Here is a 12,950-nt window from a genome sequence, read left to right as displayed (position 1 = left end):
AGGATTTTGATGCAATGGTCGAAGAAATTGTATCTGAAATTATTCTTTTATCAGGAATAATATATTCCAATATTGTGTTACCTTAGTTGCAGCTTTTACTATATATGTATTTAAAATTATAAGGACCACAAGTGTAGCATTTTGGTACTGGTGATTGCTGTTGCAGGATATTTTTACGCATGGTACAATTTGACCAGTCACCCTAGGGACTTCCCGTGCTACATGTATTTCGATTGGGAAAACGTTATGTTGACATATATTAGCCAAATTGCCATAAATATGACTTTTAACGAGTCAAAGTATGGCATTTTTAATATATGTATCCTTTCTCTAGCAACTAAAGTTCGCTTCAATGCGTCAAAAGCGGTAATCTGACCGTGGTTGCTGTATCTCTTCTCACACGATTTCACATAACTTAATGAAAACAATATAAAATGAAATTTTGAAAAAATCTATTAAAATATATTCATGATATTACAAACACAAGTCCAGATATACAATAAACACGTTTTAATAACAAGATAGTATGATAATGGTATTGAATTGCCTACTTCAGTTCGGATTTGCTGACAGGTATTTCCATTGTTATGTGCTTGCGGGGATCAGCTGATAATATTTTTTGAGATGGGGAAAAACATCTGTCGGTGTAAAACCTGAGCTTATTTAAAATGTAAGTACGTTTTTGGGAGCTATGCGTTACCGCGCGCTATAACCAAGTTAGTGATTTATTGAAAGGCTTATGTACAATAGCGAGGAAATGCTGTACTTGAGATTTGCGTTCCGTATCGTGGCGTATCGATAAACATGATAAATGGACCTACGTTTATCGTATATCATTTCGTGGGTCAAGTATCGCGATGCATCGGAATATCGGTGTAACGTTTCACCCTTAGTTAAAAGCAGCGTTAAACCCAACTCACTCACTCACTCACTCCATTAGAGGCTTGACCAACGTGTGTGTTGTGACTAACATTATTCTGCTTCTAATCAAAATGCCTCAACCCACATGACTGAACTGTTATTCCTATCGGTGCTAATAACACTCATTAGTGCTTCCTGACACTGTTCAATCTAGTTCTGTGACATTACTTGGATGATATAACTCATTGAATTCAGTTTTTAATTCTCATACATGTATGTATATATTTAACATTATCATCACTCATCACTCATCACTCAATTTATACTTTCTTATCACTTTGGGGGCTCTCGGTTTTTTACCTTGTTTTGAGCTTTGCAAGCCAATCATTCTGTAAACTATCATTATATGGCTTGCAGCCCACAAAGTATTTTCATTTTCACTCATACCCGTAGGGTATCACCCTTTCTACATATTTTTATTTTATCTTTTTAGATCTATCCGCATGGTTCTAAGTCATTTTCATATATATTTCAAATTTACTTATGCAACCCGCAGGGCTGCCTTTTTATACTACTTACCCGCAGCGTAAGTTACCTTTCCAACACCGAGTCAGCTCCCGAATCTTATGCCAAGTATTGTATATATTAAACATTTCATCGTACTCAATTGTTTTTGTTGTCACTGCACAAAACACCCTTTAAAAGGTATAATTAATCCTATTATAAATGTGAAAGTTATGATTATCACATTATTTAAATAATTCATTTACAACTTAATTAAGTTCGTTTTAAATTAAAATATTGTAAGCTAAAACATTCATAATGTCAAGATTAACATGATTAAGGACAGAGGAAGTGAAAATTTATTGATTTTCGGCAAATATAAGATTTTATAAAATCGACTTACCTATTTCTTTTTTAGTTTCATTGTTTATGTAATTACAAATAATATCTGTCATCACGTATTTCCCAATAAATAGAGGTTATCATGCGAGTGTGTATGGGGAAGGATAAATGTCCTGCATTAGGAATAAACATTGTATTTAGCCAGTAAGTAATTAAAAAAAGGTCGACTAAGGGCAACTTAGAAATAACTTTGTTTGATAAGAGTAGCTTGTGATTATGTTGATTATATGAAGCCATTACTATTATGAGTGTACATTTGTCAAGTGGGTGAGTGAGCGAGTATGTTTTTACGGCGCTTTTAGCAATATTCAAGCAATATCACGGCCGGGGACACCAGAAATGGGCTTCACACATTGTGCCCATGTGGGTTATTGAACTCAGGTCTTCGGCGTGATGAGCGAACACTTTAACCACTAGACTACCCGACTGCCCCTTTGTCAAGTGACCTGGACCAGTTTAACTCACACACAGCAGTAGAAACTAACAGGAGTACCAGGTAGTCCACTAGTTCTTGTAATCACAACATATAGCAAAACCCTTTAAAATGGCAAATTTCTACTAGTCCTTATGTTACCTTAACTATTGGGCAGTTTGGCAAGGACAACAGGACTAGTGCCAATTTCTAACGCTGACACATGGACATTGGCTTTATTAATTGTTTTATTAAAAGAATTCTTGTTGGCACACTTAAATCCATGAGTGCTCTGTGGTACTCTTGAAACGAGTACATCTATCACTGCTAGTGTATCGAAACAAGGAACTGCCTACAGATTGATATTTTACATTGCCCTTAATCGTCTTCAACTAACTTCAAATTAATGTTTAGGATGGTTATATTGGTTTTTATCCAAAGTACATCTAAATTCACTGGTTCATACAGTATACACATGTAAACTAAAAATAACATACAATTTTCCAGTGAATGATCATCTTCCCGAGGCAAAGGAGTTAACTGACTGTAGAAGTCCAGTTTCCACCCTTGCCGAGCTAGGCCGGTATTATGGAGTTACATTTTGTCGTGCAGATTTCGATCGACTGCTATATTTGCAAAGCATGTGCACCGCGAACTCGTTGTCAACAGATATTATTCCAAATCTTTTCATGTTTTCAATCAAGGTGCTCACGTGATTTGATGCATTGCGCGATGTAAGATCCGTTTTATCACAATATAGATCTTGATTATCGATCAGATCGTCCTGACTGGGCGCCACCATTTTGTGTGAAGCAAACGCATGTGATACGAGAGGTGGAATATTATAGTCCATAGGAGAGGCTTAGAAGGGACATAACTGGTAATAGCCACTGGTGGCACTACGATCGAGCCCAGTAATTCCCGCCTAGTTCGGCAAGAGTGGAAACTGGACTTTTAAAGTCAGTTAACTCTTTTGCCTTGGGAAGATGGTGAATGATAAGATCATGAGAAGCCATACATGAGTTCCTGTGGTCATGTGAAAGCAACACTTCCTCTGATGATATTACGGTGATCAGGAAGGCCTACAGCAAGTTGATTAAGTATAGCCTGGCTGAGGATATTGGTTAATGATGCTTTCAGGAATCACTTCAATATCTGATCAATCGTTGCAATAGCAGGAAAAGCAGATCATAGTTTGTATCAACGGCCACAGTAAAAGAAGCTTTGGGCAATCCAATATGTATGTCACTGACAAATAGCTTCGAATGACTAAAAAGATTTTGCAGGTTTAATTTTGATTTTCATGTACGTGGATGTTTTTTCTTTCAGAAGAAGTGAAGGACCCCCAAATTCTTTCATATTACTTTACCTGTCATGAGATAATCGTGTGATCCTTGACTTCTTTTGAGTAGCAGCGTTAGAAATTGGCACTAGTCTTGTAGTCCTTACGAAACTGCCCAATAGTAAAGGTATCCTAAGGACTAGTAGAAATTGGCCCATTTTAAGGGTTTTGCTATATGTTATCATTATAAGGACTAGTGGACAAAAACTGTTAGTTTCTAACCCTGAGTAGGATATTGTTAAATGTGTATGAATACACACACACACACACACACACACACACACACACACACACACACTACCCCCCCCCCCCCCCCCCCACCACCCACCCCACCCCACCCCCACCCAACCCATATCACCATGTCCTTTGCGATTGGGTAAAAGTATTATTGAATGGATGAATAGAGCCCAAACCAATCACTACCCACCAACCCATCTTTATCTATCTAGTTTGCGTTGACTGAAACAGGTGTTTTTAATGTCGTGTATGATGTGCCGATAGTACGCTTGCTATTTTTATTAAGTTTTGCAATTCTACTTGTCCTCTTTGAAATTACTGTATTTGTCCTTATTTTCAATTATTATATTATATACATGCCTAAAAAGTCATCCAGAGGAATTTGTTAATGCACCTGCGACACGTTTCAATTCACAAGGCTATAGTGTTAATGTATCAATTATGCAGTGATGCAAGATCCCTGATTGTTTGTTAACATACACTCAAATCATGTATCGATCCATCTTTGTGGGTGCAAACCCGGAGCTAACTGCATGTACACCAATATTATTTCGGAACAACCAAAGCCTCATATCGTCTTTCTGAAAAAAGGCCGCGTCATACCAAAAGACGTTAAAAGATGGTACTTGTTACCCTTTCTGGCGCTCGGCATTAAGGGGCTAAAACAAGGACTGGTCGGCTCGGAGTCAGTATACTGTGTCTGAGTGGGGTATTCATGTTAAACTGCGGCATGGTATCTCCGTGTGCTGCACTATAAATCTGCATCAGTCGGACTGGTACAAGCAGCCACACACACACACACACGCTCATGCACGTCGCTATATAAGTGCAATAATCTTGGACGCGACGTTTAACCCCATTTCACCTCACCTTTCTGAAAAACATTTACTTAGTGTCACATGATGATTCTTATTCATGCGTGGAGCTTTGGCCATGTTTCACTCACGTCTGGTCCTAACGAAAATATTGAAGCAAACACCAGCATCAGAGAACTGAGAAATTACTCTTTTTCAAATGAAATGTCTCTTTTCTTAACCCACTGATTACTCCAAAGATTCAACCTGTGAAGATCCGGGTTAGAAAAACCCATTCTTGCTGTAAAAGGCGACTATGCTTGTCGTAAGAGGCGACTAATGGGATCGGGTGATCAGACTCGCTGACTTGGTTCATGCATCTCGTCTGATCCGAACTTTGTGGACTCATGATGTCAATCACTGGATTGTTTGCTCCAGACTTGATTATTTACAGACCCCCATCATATAGCTGGAATATTGCTGAGTGCGGAGTAAACCTGCATCCAACTGCCAGCCTGAAGCAAACCAAGATGGTTGCCATAAAGTCATTCCGAAAGCATAAAGGGCATTTTCGTATTCAAGGAGAACTATAGTATCCACATTTCATGCCTACTTTTCTTGGCTCGATCATGGTGCCGCCCCTTGTAGAACACGAGCTGTGTCCCTTGTGATGAAAACAGGATGTCAAATCAGAAAGCTGTTCTTATTTCGAATGGCTTCCCAAAGATAACTACCATAGCAGATGACCTGGTCGATCAGATAACGAAAAGATTTGAGATTTGATCCCTGATGGAGACACAAAATGACAGATTACCATCTGACCATAGAAAAAGATACTTATGACTGCCGTATTTCGCTCTTATTATAATGGGACGTGAGGTAGCAATGGTTAATTGTGCAATTGTGACCATACACTGTGGTGTGCAGGTGTATATATTGACCATACACTGTGGTGTGCAGGTATTTATATTGACCATACACTGTGGTGTGCAGGTATTTATATTGACCATACACTGTAGTGTGCAGGTATTTATATTGACCATACACTGTGGTGTGCAGGTATTTATATTGACCATACACTGTGGTGTGCAGGTATTTATATTGACCATACACTGTGGTGTGCAGGTATTTATATTGACCATACATTAGACTAATAATGCTAGGATTAGGAGCCAAAATATATAGAAATGTACTTTGACTTTTTTTAATCCAACATTTTCGGTAACTGGGTGATGAAATTATGAATCAAAATGTTTGAAATTCATTATCTCTCTCACTCACTCACTCACTCACTCACTCACTCTCTCGACCTATGAAGATCCGGGGTAGAATAGGTCATCAGCAACCCATGCTTGCCGTAAAAGGCGACTATGCTTGTCGTAAAAGGCGACTAACTGGATCGGGTCGTCAGGCTCGCTGACTTGGTTGATGCATGTCATCGATCCCAATTGCGTGGATCGATGTTCATGATGTCAATCACTGGATTGTCTGGTCCAGACTTGATTATTTACAGGCCGCCATCATATAGCTTGAATATTGCTGAGAGCGGTGTAAAACAACAAACCAACAACACTCACTCACTCACTCACTCACTCACTCTGCAGTGCAATCCCAAAGTACCATGAACAGGATGTTTTTTGATAATAGTATTCACAAAAACATTTCTTTTAAAAAACTTGCAAATTATTAATTCATACCAAGGTTGTAACCCTGATCACGTGGGTGGGTATTTGGAAGGAATCGTATGATGAAGCCATGAATGAGGCTGTGTGTATTACATTGTTGAAATCAAATGACCAGGAAGATTGTGGAGGCATTGACATTATGACAGATGCTATACATGGTTGGAGGAAAAATGCATCTGAGAGAAACATTGTTGCTTTGAGCTTCGAGACCAAACATGTTCATGACAAAGTTGACAATAGAGGATGATCTGTGTGGCCAGTGACCGGAATAATCTTGATGAAAATATTGTTGAAATCCATCTTCACACACATGACAGAATTAATGTAAACAAATATTTATCTGAACATCATTTCGAAGTATGTGAGGCTGTCCGTGTTTTATCTCCATTCCGACGTGAAATTCATATAATTATAGTTTAGCAAGTAATAATTATATGAAATGGTGTATAAATATTACACCATGATAACTCATAAAAGCACTTGATGTAGATCTAATTATTATAAGATAACTTAGTATAAATGTTAACCATGATAGAATGATGTTGGATGATAAATAAAAACTCACCCGAGTGTGTTTTTATATCAAATATATCAACACTCATTGATAAAAGTGGCAAAAATCCTCGGCAAGCCTTGGAACTTTTCCACTTTCATCAACTTGTATTGATATATATGATATCAAAAGACACTCGGTTGAGATTCTCTATTTATTCGATTGCACTGCTCTTATTCATCATGACAAATGTATTTTGTTCTCGTCCAGAGAATAGCGCAGAACTATAGTCTGTGTGTTGGACTGTGTTGGATAAATCGCAGACATTCCGCAGTATCATTTCATAAAGATGTAGAGACATGGCAGGTATGTTTTGAAACCAAAGACCTACACATTTGTTGTAAAGTCTTGGAATCGTTTGATGGATATTTATTACCATTAAAACATGCATCCTTGTTGTCAAACGGCCCACCTGGGTGGGTATTCACATGACATCGTCCGTTTACGGATTAAGCAATGAAGTGTTATCATGATGTCATAATGACCTGTCAGATCACTCGTTAAAGCTCCACCCACTCAGAGTGCGGTAGTTCCTACCGCAGATACCCCTTTAAACATTGTAACTCTAAATTACATTATGTTTGAAATGTATTTGTACTTTAGATTGGATGGCGTCTGTGCAAATAAGCTATCTGTTTGTCTTTATTATGTAATATTCGTCGAGCATGTATTAGACGATATTAGTTGACCTCATATAGTCATCCCTCACTATAAGGTGGGTCGGGGGTCCATGGATGACACACCAGCATTATCAGACACCTGCTCGTTATCAGACACCTGCATTACTCTTAATATGGAATGTAGGTTGGGTAATATCTGTTTTCTTGTGCATAGTGTGCACTTGAGTAGAATTGCCATTTCGTGTATTGTGCCGGGGCAAGAACTAAGTCATGTCGCTTCAGGTGAACAAACAAGAGATAACAAGCTTGTGAGAAATTTGTGACTTCAATCGTGTCACTGGATATGATGATTTACTATTTTAATTGTACTCCTGTCATGCTAGGCGTTGTTATAAAATCCAATACATATCACGTTACTTGCATGTGCTCTTATCTCTGGTGCATACGCCATCTTTTTCATAGACAGGATGGCCAAATACCTGGCACAATGGATGAAAATATTTACGTTTTCATTACTCATGTTCACTTGTAATTAGTGTTTGGTGAAACATTTATTAAGAATAAATCCATGTCGTTACATAAGTACCACCCAATACATTAAGGAATTTTAATTGTTTTAAGTCTATGGATATGCAACTGGGAAAATAAAAATAACATTATTTTTATTACTGGACTTATCTTTGTGTGTTTAAAACTTTGAATGAAATAAACTGGCATATTGACAAAAAAAACAACAACCATTGTATATTCTTGTAAATTGAATGAAAATATGGCTTGATCCAACACACTTAAAATCGGTACAACAATGTCAGGCACATATAACTAAAGAACAGTTAAAATGGCAACACGTTTTTATCCAATCCAATTCATGTGAGTGTGGTCTCTTTTTATTATTTGATGACGGATCCTAAAATTAATTTTGAAAAAATGAAGAAAAATATATACCGGGGGGTAACCTGTGTGTCCATAGCTACATACCCCATGTAGGTTTCTTCCATAGGCCCAGCAAGCTGTGTGTGTAACATCGATGCCATTCTATTACTATGGCATTAAAAGATATGAAGTCTTTGTGGTGGTTTAACGTTTAATGTTGGACATTTCATGTGCCCTAGTAGATAACAAAGCTTTCAGAAACAAATAAACTACTTGGCTATGTTTTATGGACAGGGAACAAGGTTAGGCTGGTCAGGAAGTAGACCAGGTGGACTCAATGATGGGTTCAGTAGTGGGTTCAGACACCTGAGGAAGACGAACTGAGTTTATGTTCATTTGTTTGAAGAAAAGTGCACTGGGACAACATTTGGAATAATAAAAAATTACTTTTTTGTGGGATATTCATGGACAGGTGTTAGCAGCGTGTGTCCTGGCTGTTTTGGTTTCATCTTCTGGACCTTGAGTTGAATATGAGTCCTCTCTCTCTAACATTGATTCATGCTCAGTTACAGAAGGACAAGGGTGGGCCAGTGGTTTGTCTTGTGTGGGCCTAGGTGACGTGATGATCTTTGATTGGATCTGAGTTCTAGGACAAGCTTCCTTGTGTGCGTGTGATGGTTCAGGTCTGTTTCAGGCTTGGGTATGTGCACCCAACCTTAAACCCGTGGGATAATAAATTGTATATGCATATGTTTGAAAGTTTGTAAATTTAGTCATCAATTGAATATTTATATACGATCTTGCACTGAAAACTAATCATCCAACCATCCCCTCATCAGTTACGCAAGCTTGTTAATGCTTTTCGCAAGAGAATGAGTTTCGAAGAGCAAGTCAAGCAGCAGAAGGTCCATGCGTTGCAACAGCTAGTGATGATATTAGTAACCATGGTTACGGATAGGATGGATTTGGATGAGGTGTTTTTGAACCTTGGAAACGGGTTCAAGCATCGTTTCCACTGAAGGATCGGGCTGTGAAGAAGAAATGCATAGTGTGAGATAGGAAAAGTTTATAAATGTATAATGTTTTATGAAATTTACCCTTTATAAAGTATTAAACCACTCCTTTTGTCTGTGTTTGATTATGCTGAAACACAATGTTTATCTTACTCAAATATGTGAACATCTGGTGAGCTGCGTCCTCCAGGATCCAGTTTTAAACTCGGATGACACATCATCCCTCCCCATTTTTGAAGCACCTGACCCTTGGTCCTCTTCCTTGTATGTGGTCACTCAGGCGAGAATGAGACACAGCAGAGGGGTTGTATTGTATTCAACTGTAGTTAGGAATACACACATACCGTATTTGACGTAATAAGCGCCCAGGGCGCTCTCAAAATTAGAAATAGGGGGCTCTTATTTGAATATTATTTTAGTGAAAAAAAAACAGAGTTGAAAGATAAATTTTGTGGTTTATGCTGACAGCCTGAAATGTTTATGTACGGCAGATATATTTTTCCAGATTTTAATTGCCCATAATTAATGGTGCATATAACACAGGAGTGCATATTATACACGAATGAATAAATCTTGTTTACATTGATCAATCAGAAGGGGCGCTAATTGGGATTGTTCACGTGCCAATATATTAGCAAATATCACCGTGGGCGCTTATTACGTCAAATACGGTATAGGATGTTACAATTCTCAAACCCCCCTTTGGGTCCCCTGCAACCTATGTTGGTTGTAAGAGACGACTTAATGGATTGGGTGATCTGATTCGGCGACTTAGTTGATTGCATTGTGCCGCACTGGTGTGGATCGTTGCTCACAATATTGATCACTAGATTGTCTGGCACAGACTAGGTTATTTACAGGCCTATCATCATGTTGCTGGAATACTTCTGAGTGTGGTGTTAAACAACACACAAACAAACATTTCTCAAATAAAAGCAACTTGAGATACTGTGCATAAATTTCATGCTAATTTTAGATACTATTTGCACGACAAAGTCACAGTGAATTCAGTTCCCATCTTGAAATTCAGATTACCCAGTGATTATTGAGTACCGGTTGTATAGTATTACGTGACCAAATAGCAATGCATCTTTTAACACATGTCTTGAGTTTCTCATGTCGTTCTGACATGACCAGCAATGGGATGTCCTCAGATCTTTGTTTAGCTGTAGGGAGAACTAATATCTGATTTTAATGACATTGCCCGGTCTCATGATATACAAGCCCATTCAGTTCATGAAATCCAGTACACAATTCATGCTGTTATTTTTATGCTTAATTTCATAGCTGTGTCAGTATTAATTCACGAATACAATAACAAGACAGCAGTTGATATATTGTTTGTTATATTCATTGAAACAATAACAAAATAATTATTTTGTACATAGTTTGATCATGTTGACAGTGTTAATTACATTCATTCATATACTGCACTTATCCAGCTAACAATGACCAGTGACCACATTATTGTCAAATTAAGAAATCTATGCATATAATAAGTAATTCTTACGAAACCTCTACCTCTGTTAAAAATCTCCCATAATTTTTCTATTTTGGCTTCAATCACGCTTACTAATTTTTTTTAGATTTTCAACAGACGTCCTCTTTACTGTCAATCACACAATTTGTTGTCGCCAAGTAGTCTCGTAACTACCCAAGCAATGATGTAATAATGACGGTCATTACACATTTTCTGTGTGGTAGAGTTAACGCCTACTATAATAGTAGTAACAATCTAGCACTTCGAAGTAAGTCACATTGACCTAAGATTATTCTGATAAGTTTTCTATAATAACAGACTCATAAGTATAAGTTTATAGTGCTGCTGGAGTGACAAACACAAGCACGTAAGTATAGCTGGTGTTTGGTGATTTTGTGAGGTCGTCATGTTGTCTCCCTCTACCCCCTGGTGCAAGAAGTGTGGCTGATTCATGGTCACGGGAGTTCTCATGAAAACTGCACCAAGTGCAGAGACATGATCTGCAGCAAGGAGAAGAAATGTGTGCAATGCAGTAACACATCCGAGAAGATCTTCTCCATGATGTCCGAGGCCAGTTTCCACCGCAGCGCCTCCCTCTTCAGCCAACCTACCATCTCCATGATGTCTGATCCACAAACTGTTCCAACAACAGCAGGAGATGGTTAAGGGCATGCTTGAGATGAAGCTCTCAGCAATGGAAACTGAGATAGGAAGATCAAGGAGGTAGCTCTGGCAAAGACTATCCGATTTTCTCCACGTCTGTAGACAATTCTACAAGCGACCACCAGCCAGCCGGCCAGCCAGCCGGCCAGCCAGCCGACCAGCACCTTAAAAATCAACTTTCACCTTTAGACCGGAAGTGATGTCATTACCGGAATAACTGGATGTGACATCAGCACCGGAAATAGCAGAACAGGGTCCAGGAAATGACGTCTTTGGGGTAAAAATAGACCTAGAGAGACGTCATTACCAAAAAGTGGAAGTGACATTCTGGAAGTGACCAGAAGTTACATAATCATCGGTATTAGAAGTCACAAATTCAGGTTATTACGATCAAGATCAGCAAATATAACGGAATTATCAAACAATAGTTTATCATTGTGAATAATTCTAAGAATACTACCTCTATTACATACGAATTACTCCCTCCCATCTCCCCAATTCATCTACCTCTAGTAGTAGATGAGGGAAAAAAGTGAGGTTACTGCCATTATGACGTCTTGGCTTGGGTAGTTACGAGACTACTTGGCGTTAACTAATTGTGTGATTGTGTGAATACAGGATTTATGGCAGATATGTAATAGCGGTAGTATTCTTAGAATTATTAACAATGAAAAACTATTGTTCGATTTTTATGGATATCTTTAAGTACAGCATATGTAATTGCACATGACTGCATATTCATGGTTGCAATTTTAAATATTTTTTAGTAAATATTTGATTCAAGTGACCACGAATAATGAATTTAATTCATTAAGGGATACAGTTTGATTCACCGAATATGAAAGTGAATCTTAACCATGGTAACAGCCCTTATCATCACTGCATGTGACAGAAGCTCCCACGTAACAATGATACACAATTGCTATTTGATGAAGTAGGCCAATGTTTTCCAGAATTATCACAGCAGCCTGTAGACAAGGTGCAGGTGTGGACCACACAAGCATGGTGTGATGTTACTGATTATGTAAGCAGATGCTGATGAGACAGCTTCTTATTGTTATCCCATACAGGAAGTACTGCTACACAGGGATCAAAGAGCCATGAGGAATTATGAATTCTCAGACCCAAGAGAATGAATGGTGTTAAATCATGAGCCTTTGGCAAGAGAATTACAGCATTTATATTAATCCGTAATTGTGGGTTATGAGTAGGTTATTCTGTGTATTCTTTATGTGTTATAGGATAGTGGTTAAAGTGTTTGCTCGTCTTGCTGAAGGCCCAGGTTCAATTGTGTACAATGTGTGAAGCTCATTTCTGGTTTCCTCCACCCTGACGTTGGAATATTGATAAAAGGGGCATAAAACCTCACTCACTCGGGCTAGAATAGGTCTTAAAAGGCCGTAAAAGGAGACTATGCTTGTCGCAGGAGGCGACTAACGGGATCAGGTGGTCAGGCTAGGTGACTTGGTTGATGCATGTCTTCGTATCCCAATTGTGTGGATTGATGCTCA

At 38.4% G+C, this 12,950-nt stretch overlaps 1 protein-coding gene across 1 annotated transcript in view; it reads left to right on the top strand.

Moving 5' to 3' along the window:
• The window catches only part of LOC139453286 (vitamin D3 receptor B-like), a 48,355-nt gene that overhangs the window by 27,312 nt on the left and 8,093 nt on the right, over positions 1 to 12,950 (top strand). The gene's annotated exons all lie outside the window — the stretch shown is intronic.

The sequence above is a fragment of the Haliotis cracherodii genome, unplaced genomic scaffold, assembly GCF_022045235.1.
Source record: "Haliotis cracherodii isolate W230 unplaced genomic scaffold, xgHalCrac1.p SCAF_9, whole genome shotgun sequence".
Taxonomy (NCBI): domain Eukaryota; kingdom Metazoa; phylum Mollusca; class Gastropoda; order Lepetellida; family Haliotidae; genus Haliotis; species Haliotis cracherodii.
The sequence above is the reverse complement of the archived record's forward strand: the minus strand, read 5'-3'. Positions and strand labels throughout refer to the sequence as shown.